General features: G+C 44.1%; 1 long non-coding RNA gene across 1 annotated transcript in view; it reads left to right on the top strand.

The window, feature by feature from the left end:
* LOC144819897 (uncharacterized) overlaps positions 1-15050 on the top strand; it is a 358388-nt gene extending 343338 nt beyond the window's left edge. The window contains exon 3 of the long non-coding RNA XR_013607614.1: positions 14739-15050. This is a non-coding gene — a long non-coding RNA (uncharacterized LOC144819897). The remainder of the gene's footprint in view (positions 1-14738) is intronic.
* The last annotated feature ends 3429 nt before the right edge of the window (positions 15051-18479 follow it).

Below are 18479 nucleotides of genomic sequence, written 5' to 3'. Positions count from 1 at the left end.
TGGGTAGCAAGCCTCATGGGCATAGCTTCATCCATCAGAGTCTGCTGGAGTGCGTCCTTGGTGTGTGAAGCGTGGCCAGAGTCAGTGATTCTAAATATTGGAACTAGAGTTCAAGAAGTCAAGCTTTTAGGTCAGTGACACCTTGCTGCCATCTACCTGTTCTACCTGTCAAGAAGCTAATCAAAATGTTCCTTATACTGATCTTAAAAACCTCCAAAAATTCCATTGGTGAGATCATTGAACCTCTGATGATCTCAAAGTAACTATCTACTGCATCCATTACATGTGATCTACACTCTGTATCAGTCAGCCACCAGGTGCTCAACTTCCATCCTGCCCTAGTTGCCCTCGGTTCCGAGCCTGATCCCCATTATGATCAGAAAGTGGTCAGAAAGGCCTCACACCAATACATGTCTGTCACCAACTTTGTGAGTCTTACAATTTAGAATTGGGAAGCAACTAATTCAGCTGAGTGAAAGATTCATGATACCCTTAGTAAAACTTGTAGCATTGCTTCCTCTGGATGAAATACATGTTACACATCAGCCAGTCTCAATGTCTCGGAATTTAGCATGCAGAGAGGGGCCTGCTGTATAGGAACTGCCCTCAGCCCAGTTTCCTTCCACAACCCAAAGCCCAGATGGCATCTGTACCAATATCTAGCCTACGGTCTCCATGAAGGTCACTGCTAGAGGATGGGGGATGTCACATGTTCACTAATCATAGACAAGGACTTCCCATATAACAAACCTGTTACAGCCACAAATCCCCCTAGATTATTGTGTCATACCTGTGATATGGTGAGTTTCTTGTAGGAATACATCTGGGTTAATTCTTATCAAGAAGACCTTTCACGTTCCAGATGAGGATTCAAAGTCGCTCTTCTCAGAATGCTGAGTAGAGGTTAGCTCAGTGGCGGCCGGTGCAGGTCAACAGATGACAATATAGGATTTATTTGTTGATTTATTTAATATTTCCTATTCAGCTGTCTGTCGACTCCCCATATTCCACTTTGCCCAACTGCCCCACCTCGCTTATCTGCACCGACCGCTGCTCTGTTAGCCGTGGTGGTCATGTTTATTATTGGAGGAATATTGGAAGGAGGTAGTATCCTGTATAAATGAAGTAACACAGAGATCTATTGAATGTGCCACTGTGGTCTGTCTGCTGGGGGGATTTCCAAGACCTGCTAAGCATAAAAGCACAACAGGTTTTCATTGACTTGGCCCTGATACTTGTAAGATGGGAGGTAACTAAATTGGAAGGCGCCCAGGTGTCCCAGGATGGCAAAAATCGAAAGAGGAGCTGATTCGGTGGGCAAGTTATGAGAGCTCAGTATTATATAGTGAAGTAAGGAAGGGTAGAGGATCAATTGAAAGGGTACAAGCATGGGAACGTTTCCTAGATTCCTTTAAACATTTGAATATGAGTGATGAGTCTGGGGAAGAAAACGAGTAGTAATGCGCTTCTCAATGGAAATGAACTGTGTGAATAAATGCTAAATAAGATGTGTCTATTGGAGGAGTATGTGGGTTCATTAATTAGAGTCCTTAGTAAAAGTTTGGAATTGAATAAAAATGTACTTCGCAAATTAGTATATATAAAACAGAAATGCAGTATGCGAATTAAGATGTGTCTATATATGCTGGAAAGGGGACAGGTCTAAAAGGGGGGAAACTTCGGGGTAAATAGTAACAGTAATTGTATTGTTGTGTATGTTTTATTAACATGCTACTAAAATTATGTTTGCAGAAGGGTACAAAGAAAGAGGTATGTCAGCATAAGGGTCCTCACACTACATACTGATATACACAATGAGCTACCAGGGAATTTTCACTAAAACTTCCCAACTATCCCCAGGACCTTCCCTTGACACTGCACTTTGAGAACATGAAATATTTGTGGAAGGATACAACAGAAATCCTGCCAAATGAGCAGAAGAACAAATAGTTTTCCTTCTTGCAAATCCCAACAACCCCCATACCAAACATAGATGGTAACTGAAATACGTTATTTCCCATGGGTTGCCAGTTGCACAGAATAAACAGATTGGCATCCTATTACCCCAATCACTTACCACCCTCATCTGACCCCTATCATCTCTAAAATGTCACCCTCCTTGTTGCTTTATATTTTCTCTTGGTTCATTCCACTGGTGACCATTGATGCACAAACCAACCAGCCTCCAGTCAATCTTTGGTTACATCAGATTTCAAAGAGACGTTGTGCTGTCCTGGTTCACTAGGTTCAGCATCCAAGAGGGCATCCTTGGTCTGGTTTCAACCTTTTATTTATGACTCCAAAGATAAGGCCCATCTTTTTTTAACAAACAAGGATCTCTAGATTCCCTTTTATGACACCCACACCTGTATAAAACTCACTTGGATTAAATGTACTTTGAGGCAGTCCTCAGACCCATTTCTGTAAGCTCTACTCCTGGCTGAAGAGTTTAATTCTAAATTCACCAAGTAAATGCGTTTAGCTCGCCCCCTCCCAGGCTGCACATATATGTTTATGATGTCCTGTTTAGTGACTTAAGGGTGCTTGTCCTTGGCAATGGTGATCAGAAATATGTGGTCAATACTTCCCCAAACATGGATAAGTGGGGTCTAGAGCATCTTTGGTGGGAGGTGGGAAGTTATTAGAAGCACACGAAAGGTAGTATCATGATCATCTCACCAGCCCACCAGCCATCGGTGTGACAGTCTCCTTTAGAAGTGACTTGTGCAGCCAGACACAGTAGCTCCCCCGTCCACCTACACAGTTTCATTTAAACTTTGAACAAGCTGGGGATGAATGGGTGAGGGAGGCCAAAAAGCCTCAAGCACACTATTATTATTATTAATCTAGTTCTACCTGCTGTTGTGGTCCGGAGTGAGCCTCAACACAAGATGGCAAGGAAGTAAATATTGAAGAAAGCCATGGATCTCATAGCAAGAGGACTAGTTTTGGCACCATAATGGCCAGGACCGGCCTGCATCAGCAGAGTCTGGGGAGCTGGCCACCACCTTTCTGATTGGGGGTTGGCCATCCCAAGTGTTTGTATATGGTAATAAGATCATGCTTTAAGATCAACAAAAGAACTGAAATTCAAAGACAAAAACAAAGGTTAAATTGACATTAAAGTTAAGTACGAAATGATGTCTATTTTTATTTTTTTTAAAACTCTAGAAATTCATTAAAAAAAAACAAAGATTAAAGTGACATTATAATTGAAAGGCAAAATGGCAGTCATAACATCATGCTTTAAATGGAAAAAACATTGAAATTCACCAGTTATAGTTTAGTGAGCAAACTACAACTTGCACCCCACCATGTCCTGCCATGACCTCACACATGACATCACTCCTGACATGGTCAGTGAAATCATTGAAGCCATCAGTGATTAAACCTCAAATCACATCATTGATGGCATCACTGATGACATCATCAAACCTACTGCTGTTCAATTTCTTCTATAAACCAGTGCAGGATTTCGGACTTTAAAATGCATTTTTTCATGAAGCAGCTACTTAAATGGCAGCTTCAGGCTCTGCTGGTGTGCCCCGTAAGCCCCTGTGAGGGCATTATAAAATGTGTATATTCTGATTGTGGTCCTGCATAGAGAGCAGAGGCACAACCAGCATATTTTAAAATGCTTGTGGAGCTGTCAGGACTTAGGCAGTCCCAAAAGAGTACCCAGTAAAAAGAAAATTAAAGTCATCCTAAGTTATAGGGGGTTAAACGGATGACCCCAGAAGAGTTTTCACACAGTTCCAGGCATTTCTAGAACTAGGGGTTTTAGTCCGGTGCTCGTAAGTGTGGGGATCCGTTGGCCCTGGCCCTTTTTGCAGGGTTATCTAAAAAATCTGTGCCTTTCTCTTGTATTTTGTCTGACATATTTCTGTCGGCGTTAGGACTCTGGGCATTTTCCCGTAAACTTGGAATGATTGGTCTACACCTGTTTGGCATATTTAATTTGCCTGTAAGTTCCTTGCACAGTGGTATCCTATATCACAAGGGCCTATAAATTAAATGCTACTAGTCGGCATGCAGCACGGCTTGCACAACCCACAGAAATAGCCTTTCAAACCTGTCTCAGGCCTCTGCCATTGCAGGGCCTGTGTGCATAGATTACTGCCACAGTGACTTGGCATTTGAAGTTACTTGCCATGTCTGGAACTGCCCTTTTAATACATATAGGTTACCACTCAGGTAGGCCCTAGGTAGTACTATGGGCAAGGTGCTGTGTAGGTAAAAGTTAATACATGTGCCTTTGTTGTGTGGCATGTCCTGTTAGTAGCAAACAGCCAATTTGGTTTCTCCCTGCTGTGAGGCTGTTCATCTCATAGGTTTGCATTGGTCATTCCTGATATGTGTTTCAGTGGTAATTTCTAATCTGGGACACAGCTGACTGGGAACTGAAAGCAGCCCTGGCAAATTTTGCCAGACCAGCCCCCGTCTTGCAGGTTGCGAGCGAGTGAAGTGAGTGAGCTGGACCACTACTAGGGCGGCTTAGGGGGGGTTATATTTGGAAAAAGACAGACCAAAATGGTGCATTTTACAGCACATTTTTCAGCACATATCGAATTGTATCAACTTTCAAAGCCCAGTAAATAGTAGATGATGACCTTAAAGAGCAACAGGTTACTCACCCAGTCATATGTGTACCCATAGAAATTCTTATAGAAAGCACCAAAATAGACACGAGTAGTGAATCAGAGACAACAAAGTAAAAGTGAGAGTGGTGTGTAGCGAGCAAGCGCAGTGAGCAACCACTACTAGGGGGAGTTTCCCCCCAAGAGAATTTTAAAGACAGAAAGGCCAAAATAATGCATTTTTCAACACATTTTTCATTACATATTAGATTGTATTAACTTTTAAAGCATAGTAAATGATTACCTTATGGAGCACCAGGATGCCCAGTCATAAATCACAGACATTCCTACAGAGAACACTGAAAAATGAAATGTTGAGCACGAAACATGAATTTAAATATAACCAATTTATTCTTAATATAAAATAGTATAAAGACATTAAAAAACTTACTTAACTTCAAACAGTGTGCAAAGGTTCAGAGCAAGGGTTTGAATTCCAGGGGTCCAGTCTTTAATCCCTTTGAAATGGAGTACAAATAGTAAACTCTGACATGAAGAAGGCAGAGCCGGCTTTAGCGCTGGTAGCGCCAGGGGCAACAGTCTTTTTTGGCACAGCCCATCATCTCCTTCTCCGTGGAATCCCTCTCCAACAGAGCCCTTCTTCTCTGCATAGCCACTCTCTCATGCATTTAATTTGTTTTATAGCACTACTCCTACCAGTGTAGGTTGTGTGAACACTTTACAACACACACACACACATGATGTATGGAGACAATCAATTATGCGTGTGTAAATCAGTCTAAAGAAAATAATACATAAGGCAACATGAGTTACAGGGTGTAGGAATCACATATCATCCATACTGTAAGAATGTGTGTTCTGGAGAAGCACAAACTCAGGATTTAAAATGTACCTCAGTGGTTGGGGTTGGCTTCACTATTAAGAATATATTTCTATCCAAACTAACTATTTTTTGCAGCATTTGGATATTGAAAAACTGGGGGAAAAATAATGTTCTAACCTACAGCCTGCACCTCTTTGATGACAGTTTATTGGCCATTGCGCTATATTAGGATTGTAATTTAGGAAGTGCTTGTTACAAAAACATCTCTTTGGCAAAAACAGTAACCCACTGAGCTATGCACATAAAATACAGTTATGTGATTTGCACGGTACATGTTCTTTGCAGCAGACATATTAACCCTTTGTGCTACTTTATGATGAGTCAAAACGGTCACTAGCCCAAACTCTGATCTCTTTCCAGCAGGAACATTAACCACAAGAGTTAACTTGACATTATTATTGTTGCCTGAAAAATGCTGGACACACTACACCCAAGGTACTTTGAAGCAGGTGCTTTTAAACCCATGAGTTATTTCTTTATACAGCGCCCCAGGTCAGAATCAGGTGTGGCTGCACCAGTCAGTCCTCCCCAAAGAGGTTGGTACCTGAGGCACAGGGCCAAGGGAAGGAAGTTGGAGGGAATGATGAGGTGGGCATAGTAACATTCACACTGCATTGGTGACAGTAATAGTGCGTGTGCGCAGCCAGCAGGGACTCTAGGGAGGGTGATTGTGGCTGCACCCTAGGTAGGGGATGATCAGAGGGGGGAAGGAGGGGTGACCGTGTGCCAGTGGCCAGGACGTGTAACAAAACATCAGAGGGCCCACCTGCAAAGCACATGGTACCTCTGTAGGCTATTCAGGGTACCCGCGGAGGGCCCAAAGGCACACCAGGGTACAATAGCAGCACCTGGATACACCTTCCCAGGTGATAAGCCGCTCTTCACAAGAAATGATGGATTTGATGATCATGTTGATAGTCCTCAGCAAGGTGTTTGATATGTATAGCTCACATTATGTCTCCAGTGCTTCAACATACAGGATTCGGAGAGCGGATACTGCAATGGATTTCAATGCTGTGTGTCAATCTCACTGCTAAAGTTATGATAGGCAGGTTAATTTAAACACCACTGAAAGTGACCCTGGGCTCTAGGCAGTGGTGCCCATCCACCACCTTATTCTTGTCCCTGGAACAGTGCTGCCATGCCAGTCTAATAAATAAGAAAAGTGCTGACAGGAATATTTGGTCATAAGATGGCCCAAAGACAATCTTCCTATATGCTGACAACCTATATCTATATTTCTGATGGACCAACATAGTACCAAACCTCGGCCATTAATTTAGTTGACATTTGGGCCTCATTGTCAACTGGGGAAAGTCATGTGCAATCCAGATTCAAACAATGAAGGCGGACAGACCACCTGATCTGGTACCGTTTAAAACCTTTTGGGAAAGGTGGTGCTCTTTCAGGTACCTTGCATTATAATTTTATCAGGTCGACGACAGCTTGATGGCCAGAAACATGGGTCAAGCCATGTGCTCCTTGAAAGGCTGCATGAGATTTTAGAACACTGTGCCAATCTAGACCGTAGGTAAAACAGCACTGGCCAAGATGGCGGTACTCTTCCATCTCCTGTATTATTTTATTACCCTTTGCTTATGGGTGCTAGCTTGAAAGGCACCGGTTTGTGCTAGAAAATATGAAATTTCCTATAAAAGAATGATGCCTGAACACTCCAGACTTTGAGAAATACTACTTAGCCTTGCAGCTTTAATGGATAGACCAGTAGATGGGTTACACCCATTTACATGAAACGGGATTGCCAACAGATAGGATAGGCTGAGGGGTCTTAGCCAGGAGCCTAAATAAATAGATGGGCTGCAAGCAAGCCAGGAGTCATTCATGGGGAAAGGCTATAGTGGCCAGAGTAGGTGCCCGGCTGGGGCCTGTATTAATTTACAAATTACCTTCTAGGCCCTAGACATAGCTGCCAAGGTTTCAGATTGCCATGTGTGTAATTTTCATAATTTTAGTGTAAAGATGAGTGACATTTGACGACTATGAGTGACACTTTCCCACGAGCAAAATCAAGCAATGAAGATAAGGGAAACATATAAATATCAGAAACGACACCCATTTAAGCAACGAGAAACTCATAGCCACTAAGTTTTCAGATTAACATGTCCATAGTATCATTGTACATACAAATGACATTCTGCAAGCAAATGTGTGACCATTAGCGGCCATTGGTGGGAGTGCTGCTGGGCGCTGACGTGGGGCGGGGGAGGGGCAGGGTGGGGGGTATTAAACTACAGATTATGGCCGATTAGAGGTAAGTAAACATATAAATAAATAAAACGAATTTCTTTGTGTGCGCTGCATCTCATTTGGCAATGCAGCGCGTGCAACATAATTTGTTTTATTTATTTATATGTTTACTTACCTCTAATTGGCCGTAGTCCATAGTTTACTACACCCCACCCTGCCCCTCCCCCAAACGTCAGTGCCCAGCAGCACTCTCACCTAAGGCCGCTACTGTGTATGACAGGTGGAGCTTTTCCCTTCAGCTAACTAAAAGTTCCCAGTGGACTGACCGGTGCCACTGCCGAAACTACCACTGTTTCTATGCCAGGGTGTTTGCACATTCCTAAAACCAATAGCAAGCGTCCTACTGCTAACAGTGCAATAATTTTGCACAACAATGGCACTAGAAGGCTGAATAACTGGATGCGTAATGGACTCCTTGTTGCATAAATGACTCCTGGGTGGGGAATGTGATACTTGGGCAGGTGGTGAGGTAGCTAAATCGATGGATGCATGTGAGAAGCGATGAAAAAGTTAGGCATGTCTGCGTGTGTGTATGAGTAGATGAATTAATTAATAGAGCCATGGGGAGTTGGATAGATAGGTGTGGAGGCGAGTGAATCGATAAACTGAAAAATGAGTGGATGCATATATCAGCTCACAATTAAACATTGGGATAGAAGGATAGTTGATTCAGGTGATCTGTCAAGGGAATGGTGGTGGATCAAGGAATGGATGCGCGAGCAGATACCATTATAGTTATAGCAATCAATGAGTTATTCCCATGAATTCATCCTTCAACCAATGCTCCAACCACCCCAGTCAACCATCCATACATGCATTCATCCATCCACCCCTCACACATCCATCTACCCCTCTCCATCCATCTCCAACCCAGCCTCCATCCCCATTACCATGTACACTAGTCCCCATGGGTCATTTCTAGGTAACATTCTCTCAGAGCAAGTAAATATTTAATTTACGTGTGATCCTGCGGGTAGCGATGAAAATTATCATGGTCCCAAGTGCACGCAGGATATAGAGCTGATGTCAGCAATAGTTTTCCAGATGCTGCTATTTTCTTAAGGCCTGCTCTCTCAAGCAGTGAATAAAGTCCCAGCACGTACGTGTTAACTGCATGGCTCTCACACCTCACAAATAGGAGTCATGCTTTCTCAGGCCCGCAGGCCGTGAATGGAGCACCAACATGCGGGTGTGCAATGCACAACACTGACACACCACAAGCACAGACACGCGGGAAGGACAAGTGCTCTCTCACATTGTCAATGGAGCACAGTGAGTGGTTGTGCAGTGCACAACGCTCATGCACCATGAGCACAGACACAAGGACATTGGCTTTGCTCTCTCAGGTCCTGAAAGGAACCTAAGCACGAGAGAGCACGAGCACTTGACAAGACAGGAGTACAGCCTGCATAGGAACGCCATGTCATGGGGTTATGATATGAATATTTATCTATACTCGCACTAACCTTAGTGGCAGTACAAGTCTGCAGATGGTCCTGAGACCCATGGCCACAACGATGACTCTTGTCCGGTCCGGTCACATGGCATCATGATACGAGAGGCACAGGTGGGGGTGCGAGAAGCAGCAGGGCAGACTGCAAGTAAACTTACAAACTTCCGCCCGCTCGCCCCTCCCACTTAGCTGACTCAGGAGGTAGCAAATGGGCAATTTTGCATATGCGCCGCAGAGCTAGAGTCCGTGAATGAAAGCAAAGCAAGCTGACCCAGCCTGGTCGGGGTAATCGGAACCACCTACTGGCTAGAAGAGGAGAGGGATTGTAAACATATAATAAACACCGGAGCAGAGCAGCAACTGCACAGTCAGAAGAAGGTAATTTGTAAATTAATACAGGCCCGAGGCCTGGATCTGCACTGGCACAGCACATTCCCCGCACTGTAATTCGGGCCCTCAGAGATTCTTGCAGTGATTCCGTGAGTCAGTGACCTTATAGTAAGGTCAATGACTCACGGAGTCACTGCCCAAAAATCGTCCCCCTCTGATAAAACCGTCCCCCCACACCATCCGGCCACCCGGGGGATTGCCCGGTGCCCGAAATCACCAGTACGGCCCTGATCTGGAAGGAGTAGTGTTGACATGTTTGATATGTTTGGAATAGTGGTGATAAATCCTGCTTATTGGTGAAACTGGATTTTTTATTACTATTTTAGAAAGACCACCTTTAGAAGTGGGTATTTTTATGGGCTTATGAGTCTTTGTACTTTGCAGCCTGACTCCAATCAATGTCTGGTTTAGGCTGACAGGGGCCTGTTTTGTTCATTCACTCTAGACAGTCTTAAAGGGAGCTGAGATGTGCTCTGCATATTCCTGAGCTAGAGTGGTGGGAGGAGTTGTCACTGACACCTGAATAGGGCTGTGCCTGCCTTTCACAATGCTGTCTCCACCCCCTGTAGTGTGTCTGGAGCCAGGGTTGGGATTGAATGGGGTTGTTATGCACTTCTAAAGTTTGTTTGAAGTTACCTCCAAATCAAAGATATCTTGAGTATAAGTACAGGGGCTCTGACCCCATGTTTCAGATACTGCTTACGACTTGTAACAAGAAGCAACTGGCTCTATGTGCTTCACAGTGCCAGGGACTGCTGTTCTGCCAGGAGAGACAACTACTTGGACGTTGCTTTGTTGGGCTGACCTATAAACCTGCTTGGCTGCTAGACAGACTACCACTCTGCAACTATCTGATGAGCTGGCCTGCTGCCTGCCTTACTGTGCTTGTTCCCCAAGTGATCTCTCAGGACTTGGTGGCCTGCACTGTGGTATTGGAAACTTAGCACATGGTGAGTGCCTTTCCTTCTGGGAAAGCGCTCTTGGTTCCTACTGACGGGTTCCCGCATTTTAGAAACTGTGTGGATTTGTAACCAGAGAATGCTGGCTCTACAGACTGCACATTGCCAGAAGGAATTGTTATGCTTGCAGGAAGAACCGCCATTGGACTGACTTGTTTGTTGTGCTGACCTGTGACAAGTTTGGCTGCAAGAAGGAGTGCCACTTTGCCTTCAAGGACCATAATGTGCTGGCCAGCTGCGTGTTCCCTATTATGTCCCCCTCAGTTGTTCTCTAGTGATTGGGTAGTGTGGCCCCTCCCTGTTTTGATACGAGTTGGTGAGTAGAGCATTAGTAGGAAAGTGCGTGTGGAGCACTTACCCATTCAGCTAGAAGCTGCGTGGATCAATGTGGGTTGGTGCTTTAGAGTCCAAGTCGTTGTGTGTCCCGGTGAGTTGTTGGGCCTTCGGAGAGCATGGCTGTCATTGATTTGAGCATAGTGGCCTGGCCCCCACCACATTTGTTTTGGCAGCTGCGCTGTGTGTCTGTGGGCAGCAGCCTCTCACTATTGGGGAAGCAGGCGACCCGGTGAGGTCTTCCCGCTGAATCTTAGTGAAGAGCTTGTGTCTCCACATACCTTTGGGGGCATTGTTGGCCCCGCTATCCGGGCCGAAGGAATCCTCAACAGAGGTACCGCTCTGCATTTCCTCTTGCTGGATTTACCATCTCTCATAGAAGGCACACGGGTGGTTTTACCACATAGCCCACAGCAGAAGAGCAGATGCGCTATAGCTGTGTGATTAATGCTTTTGAGGGTGATTTGTGATGAACTGTCATGACATATATACCCACATATGCTATCCTTCTGAATCCAAATAACTGACTAATCTATCCACCACATATTTCACTATACTAATTCAACACTAATCCTTCTTGGGTTCCGGAGTAGTGTGCTACTCACCGAAAAAGTGCTTTGACGCTTCGTCAGGGGTAGTAAGCCCTATATAAATGCAATTACAATACAATACATATGGTGATTCTTGTGTTTTGCTGGGTACAAACAAACTGCTACATTTCAACCCTGGTGTTATGGTTTATGCTGTTTTATGCCTAGGATAATAAGTCTTATTTCAGGATCTGAATATTATGTGCAGTGATGGTGTTGGTTTTATGATGTGTGCACATATAGGTCGTTATCTTATTCCACTAACCGTGATGTTATGATAATTGCCTAGTTGGCAAACTGATTTATGGTTTATGTCATGTTTGGTCTATGTGTTATATAATATGTGAGATATTTTTATATACTACTGCATGGAGTCTCTTTTATGGTGTAGTTATTATGTCACTGATATGTGTGTGTTGCGCAACAAGTTTACACATTTCCTCTGGGATAAGCCTGACTGTGCAAGGGGGTGAGCAGGGTTTAGCTTAGGTGTGTAACTCCCTTACCCTGACTAGAGTGGTGGATTCTGCCTGGCCCAGATGCGTACCCTAGCCAACCAGAGACCCCATTTCTAACAGGATCACTTTTGGTCGCTCCTCAGACTGTGCTTGCAGCATGTAGATAATAGAAGTAAGATTCATGCTCGTATTTTACTGAAATTGTTATGCTTGATTGAAATTGACAGTGATTTATATGAATCTTAATTAAGATCTTACGAATGTTTGATAGATTATCACTGGGCTAAAAGTGAGGCATTACATGTTCTAATAAATGTCAGTGTAAATAGACCTGGTGGCAGTTTAAATGATATGGATATAGCACTATTTTGCAAAGGTAAAATCCCCAAGTCACATCACCTTACATAATTGCGTGAGATTCACTGCATACATCTACTGCTAACATGCAGGACCACGAAAACACGAGTTTGTTGTCTGCGCTGCTTTCGCATTTTTTGCACCTTTCTAGCACGGAATGCATCATTCCATCAAAAATTGTCATCTTTATTTTTATCTTATTTCAACCAACACCTAACTATAATGTCTCTTCAACGTTTGTTTTTTTAGTAAATTTCTATTGGTAATTTCTAACAAAACTTGACACTATGTTGCATTACGTGCTAAAATATATTGCTAAGTGATGGATTTGCATTTAGTGTAATTACTCACCATTTTTCGTCACTTTGCCAAAATGTTGCATAATTGTGCATAACGAAATTATGCCAATTTCACACATCCATAATCGTAAAGTGGTATCATCCACAGCAGTTAAAATGTTGTTGTATTGATTTGTTATGAATATGTTTCTATGAATGTGGTGACACCCTGACAAAGCAAGAGATACCTACACCTCCTTGTATTGTGTCTAATATACATAAGGGAATTATGGGGTAGATGTATGAACATACCCCTTTGCGATTTCTAAATAGTGAATTTTAAGGAATCGCTATTTAGAAATCGCAAAATGGGATGTATGTAAGAAATCGCAATTTTTGAGCGATTTCTTAATCTTCCTTATTTACGAATTCGCATTTTGCGAATTCGCAAATAAGGAATAATTTCCCATGCATTCCTACGGGCCAGGAGGCCCATAGGAATGATTGTGAAGTAATTCTCAAATTGCGAATTCGCAATTTGCTAATCACGATTTGAGAATTATTTCAAGGGTGCATGGGTGTCTCAAAGACACCCTATGGGCATGTGTGTGCGTCACATGCCACCTTAAAAAATGCCAAATTGTGCATTTTTTAAAGACTTCGCAAATTACCATCAACTACAAGTTGGTGGTAATTTGCGATTTCTTAACCAAAATTCGCAATTCAAAATGCTACATACATACCATTTAAGGAATCGCAAAATTGCGATTCCTTAAATGCTATAGCAAAATAAGGAATAGCAAATCTTTGCGATTCCTTAATTTGCGAAATTTTGATTGATGCCAAAACATGCAAAAAGACCGTTTGCGATTTGCAAAGGCCGAAATTCTGCGAATTTCGGCCTTTGCGATTCGCAAAAGGCTTGATACATCTAGGCCTATGACTTTAGGGTTCAGGACTCGCTGGGGGATGTGGACCGTTAGGACGGTGTCACCATAAGCAATCCCATCTGCCTTTGGAAAAGATGTCACCATAGGTATTTGCATGGGCCTATATAAAACTATAGCACAATATTAAGCAGCGCGCTTCATAAGCCCTTGCGAGGGCTTTCATATTTGGCATATTCTACTTGTGTTGACCCGGAGAGGGCAGGGGTATCGCTAACTTGTTTTTAAATGTTTATGGGGCTGTTAGGTGCGTGGCACCCCTACAGGAGCCCCTAGAGTTTTTTAAGTTGCCCCAAGTCTCCTAGAAGTTTAAATTGATGACCCCAGGAGAGATTACAATTTTAGGGCCATATGTAGGTAATTTGTGTTTTGCGATTCTCAAATTGCGATTTTTGGGGAATCGCAATTAGAGAATCGCAAAACGAAATGTAGGTAGGATTAGCATTTTTCTTTGCGACTCCCAATTATTCCTTATTTGCGAATCACAAATTGAGATTCGCAAATAAGAAATACCTTCTCATTCATTCCTATGGGCTAGAAGGCCCATAGGAATGAATTGGAGGACATTCTCAATTTGCGATTCGCAATTAGAGAATTGCAAATTGAGAACGCAATTTCAGGGTTGCAAGGGTGTAAATAGGACACCCTTTTGCACCCCTGAAATTAACATGTATGAACATGTGGCCCACATACATGCCCTAAGAGCATGTATGTGACCCACATGGCATTTTAAAAAATGCCAAAAAGTGCATTTTTCATTGAAATCACAAATTACCACCAACCTGAAGTTGGTGCTATTTTGCGATTCCTTAAGCCAAAATTCGCACAACTTGGGTGCTTCCTACATTGCATTTACGGAATCGCAATTTGAGATTCCTTAAATGCAATTGCAAAATAAGGAATCGCAAATTTTGTGATTCCTTATTTTGCATGTGGGTTTTGTGTGCTACATAGCACACTGCCCTAATTGCAATTGCAAATGCTGAAATTCTGCGGATTTCAGCATTTGCAAGCGCAATTAGGCTTCCTACATATGGCCCTGCATGATTGCAATTTTGCTCTGAGGCTCTGTGATATGTAGTCTTCTGTTGAGCGTTTTATGAATGAGTTTACAGCATGTTGAAAGTAGAATAAAGACTCATGTTCATATTTTATAGAAAGTATGAAGCTTTTTGGCAACTGTTACAGTGATAATTGAAATCAATATGCCTCTCCCACCTCTAGATGCAAATACTTAACGTGTTGGTTGTCTTCATGCAAGGACCATAGAAGACATCATCCACTATGGGCGAGTCATCACTGAAAGTGACTCAGCCGCCTGTTATTCCTCTGATCTACTTGGTGACTGAATCCCCAGCAGACACTACTGCAGGAACAGGATCATTTCTGCAACATGGTACCACAGAAGCAACAGAGGACAAGAAGCGAAGAGGGAAAAAGCCAGAGAGGATGAAGAGCTGCAAAGACACCCCGCAGTAGACAAGGTGTCAGACCTCAAAGGCACAATTGGCAGGAAATAATTGTCAACCCATAGCAATAAAAAGAGAAATGGTGCTATCTCCGACCAGCAGCCATTTTGTTATTGTTTTGATTTTCCTCTTTTTCCTTTTTTTAACATATCACAACTAGTGCTCACAATGAAAGAGATTTTGTATGAGCATTTAAACATACCAAGTGGTGGATGCAGAAACCTATAACTATATCTGAGCTGAACAGTGGGGTCCCTGCAGGAAGTCGGTATAACACATTTCCATCTCTCCTTCTATGCTGATAAGAAGCCGTGATATATAATCCTCTGAAATTGTAAAATCTCCAAAGAACCTTGCATGAACAATCCTGCTATGCGTCGTCTGCTAGATTCCTGTGGGACTGAGTCCAGGGAATGTTGAACATCTCCATCACATTCTCTTGAAACTACAGGCAACTTTCCCTTTTCCCTCTAGCCTGTCCTAGAATCCAGATTTCTGCACGTCTAAGTCAAAACCTGCTTAAAAAATATTCTTCTCTGAGAGAGTCTGAAATATATCATAGCAGCAAATCAAAGCCACAAATTTGATTCTGCTCACTGTCTAACATTACACTTAACATCTTACTGAAGAGCTGACAGACATTAAATTGTCCATAGAGTCAACAAACTCTGTAGTAACTAAAATAGCCGCTGATCTTCAATCACTGAGAGCACACACAGGGGCATATTCTCAGGGACCAATTGCTGAGTTATTGGCACTTTATCGTAGCCAAAGTTGGGATACATTCATCACCCATTCACAAGCTGGTTCCAACAGCCCACATCACCACTTTACCCGCAATAGCAGCCGCAAAAAACATCACCACAGACGACCCCGGCAACTATCGCTAATGATATGCAGAGATAGGCCTTCCCGTGCCAAAAGCTGCAACAACACCACTCTGCAACAGTCTCAACGAAAAGCCAGATCAGCAATAAGATCGCAAAACACGGGATTATGTGCGTTAGCAGCAGGAAATTAACGCCTGCTCTGGCCTGGTATAAAGTTGGACAACAGCCTGCACCACAAAAGAGAGCCCAGCCCAGAGCCACACCTGAAGACAAGCAGATGCCATGGAGCCTCTGATCATGTGGGCTGGACACCCAATAGGGCCAAAACACCCACTGCCACCAGCCCTAGGTAAAAACCCACCCCCCTGCCCGGGCCCTCCCCCGGGCACACCCCAACTCCCTCAGACCAAGATACTGCACATCAACGGCACAAAATCATGAACAAAAGCACCCACCTGATGCCGCACAGTTACAACAATCAACATACATGTGAGTACAGAAATCCTAATACATTCATTCACCATTGAAAGTCCTAACAAAAAAATTACATTCTAATTTGTCTCCAAACAACAATTTTGAAGAGTCATGGCGGGGCATCCCAGGACAATCTGTGAGTCACAGCCTGCAAGACAAAATCCAAGATAAGACAGTGTGTCAGGCACCCATCAAAGAACAGAGAGAGAGAGAAAGAAAGAGAGAGAGAGAGAGAGAGAGAGAGAGAGAAAGAAAGAGAAAGAGAGAGATTGAACAAGGAGTGCAAGGCAAACCAGGTCCTTGACTCATTCAAACATGCCAACTGCTGCGTGTGTTTCGTGATTGGAGCAGCCTACATCACAGGACTGGCATCAAAGTCAGCGTGAAGGCCACATCACATTTAAGAAGTGCAAGCAGCAGTCAGACCAAAATTAGGTATGAAAGCTGCTTTGTTTCAGTACACAACACAGAAGGACAACCAAACCTCCGACCTTGGTCCTGAATGTGGCTGGCCCACCCTGCGTGAGCTACCATACCAGCCTCTGATGACTCCCACACCATGAACTGCGCTAATGAAAAACCAATGTGCCCAGAGCCCACACACACTTGTCCCTGCATGAGCTACACCTGCAAGGGATGCCCTTGACACATTGGTCAAAAACAACCCATATGTCCAAATGTTGCACACATATACGACTCATTGCCCAGAGTTGTGGCATATCATCGACCGAACTGCCGCCGGTCTGAGGAGTGCCGGTGCTACGAGACCAACAAACGCAATGGCAGACATTCCTGGGCACATGCACAACCCCTGTCACGTTGAACAGTACCATGCACAAATGCTGCATCTGCTAGGATCCTTGCCAATGGCAGCGTTGCGAATCAGTTTCCGTCTGAGTTTCCGTCTTGCCTACGTCACCGGCATCCAGCCCTGGTTCCACTGTTGATCATGCACATTCGAGTGGCCCTTGGAGGTCTGCCTATCCAACTTAGCGGTAGCTGAATTGGATTATGAACTGACAGTGCGCCCCTGTTGGCCCACGAACAGGAGTGTCACCAGGATAGACGTACATGGGATGCACTGATCTTTGGCATATGTGCTGGCAGTTATGCATGGGAAATTGCACAACTCCTCGTGTGCAGTGACCACATGGAGGCGCTCCCCTGTTGGGCTGTGTTGTGGATTGGTGAAATGGTGTGGACTGAGCACATCTGCCCAGACCAGTTAATGGATTGGCTCACCCTGGTGTTCCTTGAACCCGACAACGACGTACTATTGCAACAGATTGCCCATGAAGCTGCCCTCGCATTCATGGACGAGTAACTACGTTCCTGCAGCCCTATCGGATTGTCACCCACAGCACAGAACCCAACACCTTGTTGCATCGTGGGGAATGCTCACAGATCCCAGCACAAAAGCTGACATATCTTCCTTCGTCTGGACTCAGAATACATGTGCGTGGAACTACGCGTGTGTACCCACACCCGTGCAAGGTGATGCAGTTCCATGGTCGGAGCAGCACAGCGTCATTTGCCACTGTTCCCAATTTGGACATACTGCTGTAGGGAGAGTACACACATGGCAATTTAGCATGACATGTCACCTTGTCGGACCCTTACACCTGATCACTGTCAGCAGAGCAGACATTCAGCGCAGTCCGGTGGCACAGCACTATGCAGATCCCATGGGCTGTGAGTTGTGTCCCCACACACGGAGCAATGAACAGACGCCAAACAGAACATGGCTCGTCCAGCAAGGCAAGGCGGGCTGAGTCTGTTGCCATCCGTAATGATTTTGTGTACATTTTGTGCATCCCCATTTCTTGCACTTGCACATGTTCCCATGCTGCGTGTAACTGTCTTAAGCATTTTCCTGCATGTTGTGGCCATTGCCTTGTCCGTTCTGACACGCACATGCAAATAAAGTATACGCAACTTCACTGGTGTCTAACTGTGATGAGTGTTGCTTAGATTGACAAATCGTATGCCTCAATGAGCATTGTCCATACACAGGAAGATACTGACTGACGCATGTACAATGGGGGTGGGTCCCTTTTGACAGCTCCACCTCTGTGAGCCAGACATTGAGTTTGGGATAGTTGCTGGCAGACCTGTGCACTTACATGTCATCGGGAATGTGAGTATGGTGTCCAACCTCTGGCCATGTGGAGCAATGTTAAACACCAAAACAG

This window comes from Lissotriton helveticus, chromosome 2_1 (genome assembly GCF_964261635.1).
Source record: "Lissotriton helveticus chromosome 2_1, aLisHel1.1, whole genome shotgun sequence".
In the NCBI taxonomy this organism is placed as follows: Eukaryota; Metazoa; Chordata; class Amphibia; order Caudata; family Salamandridae; genus Lissotriton; species Lissotriton helveticus.
The sequence above is the reverse complement of the archived record's forward strand: the minus strand, read 5'-3'. Positions and strand labels throughout refer to the sequence as shown.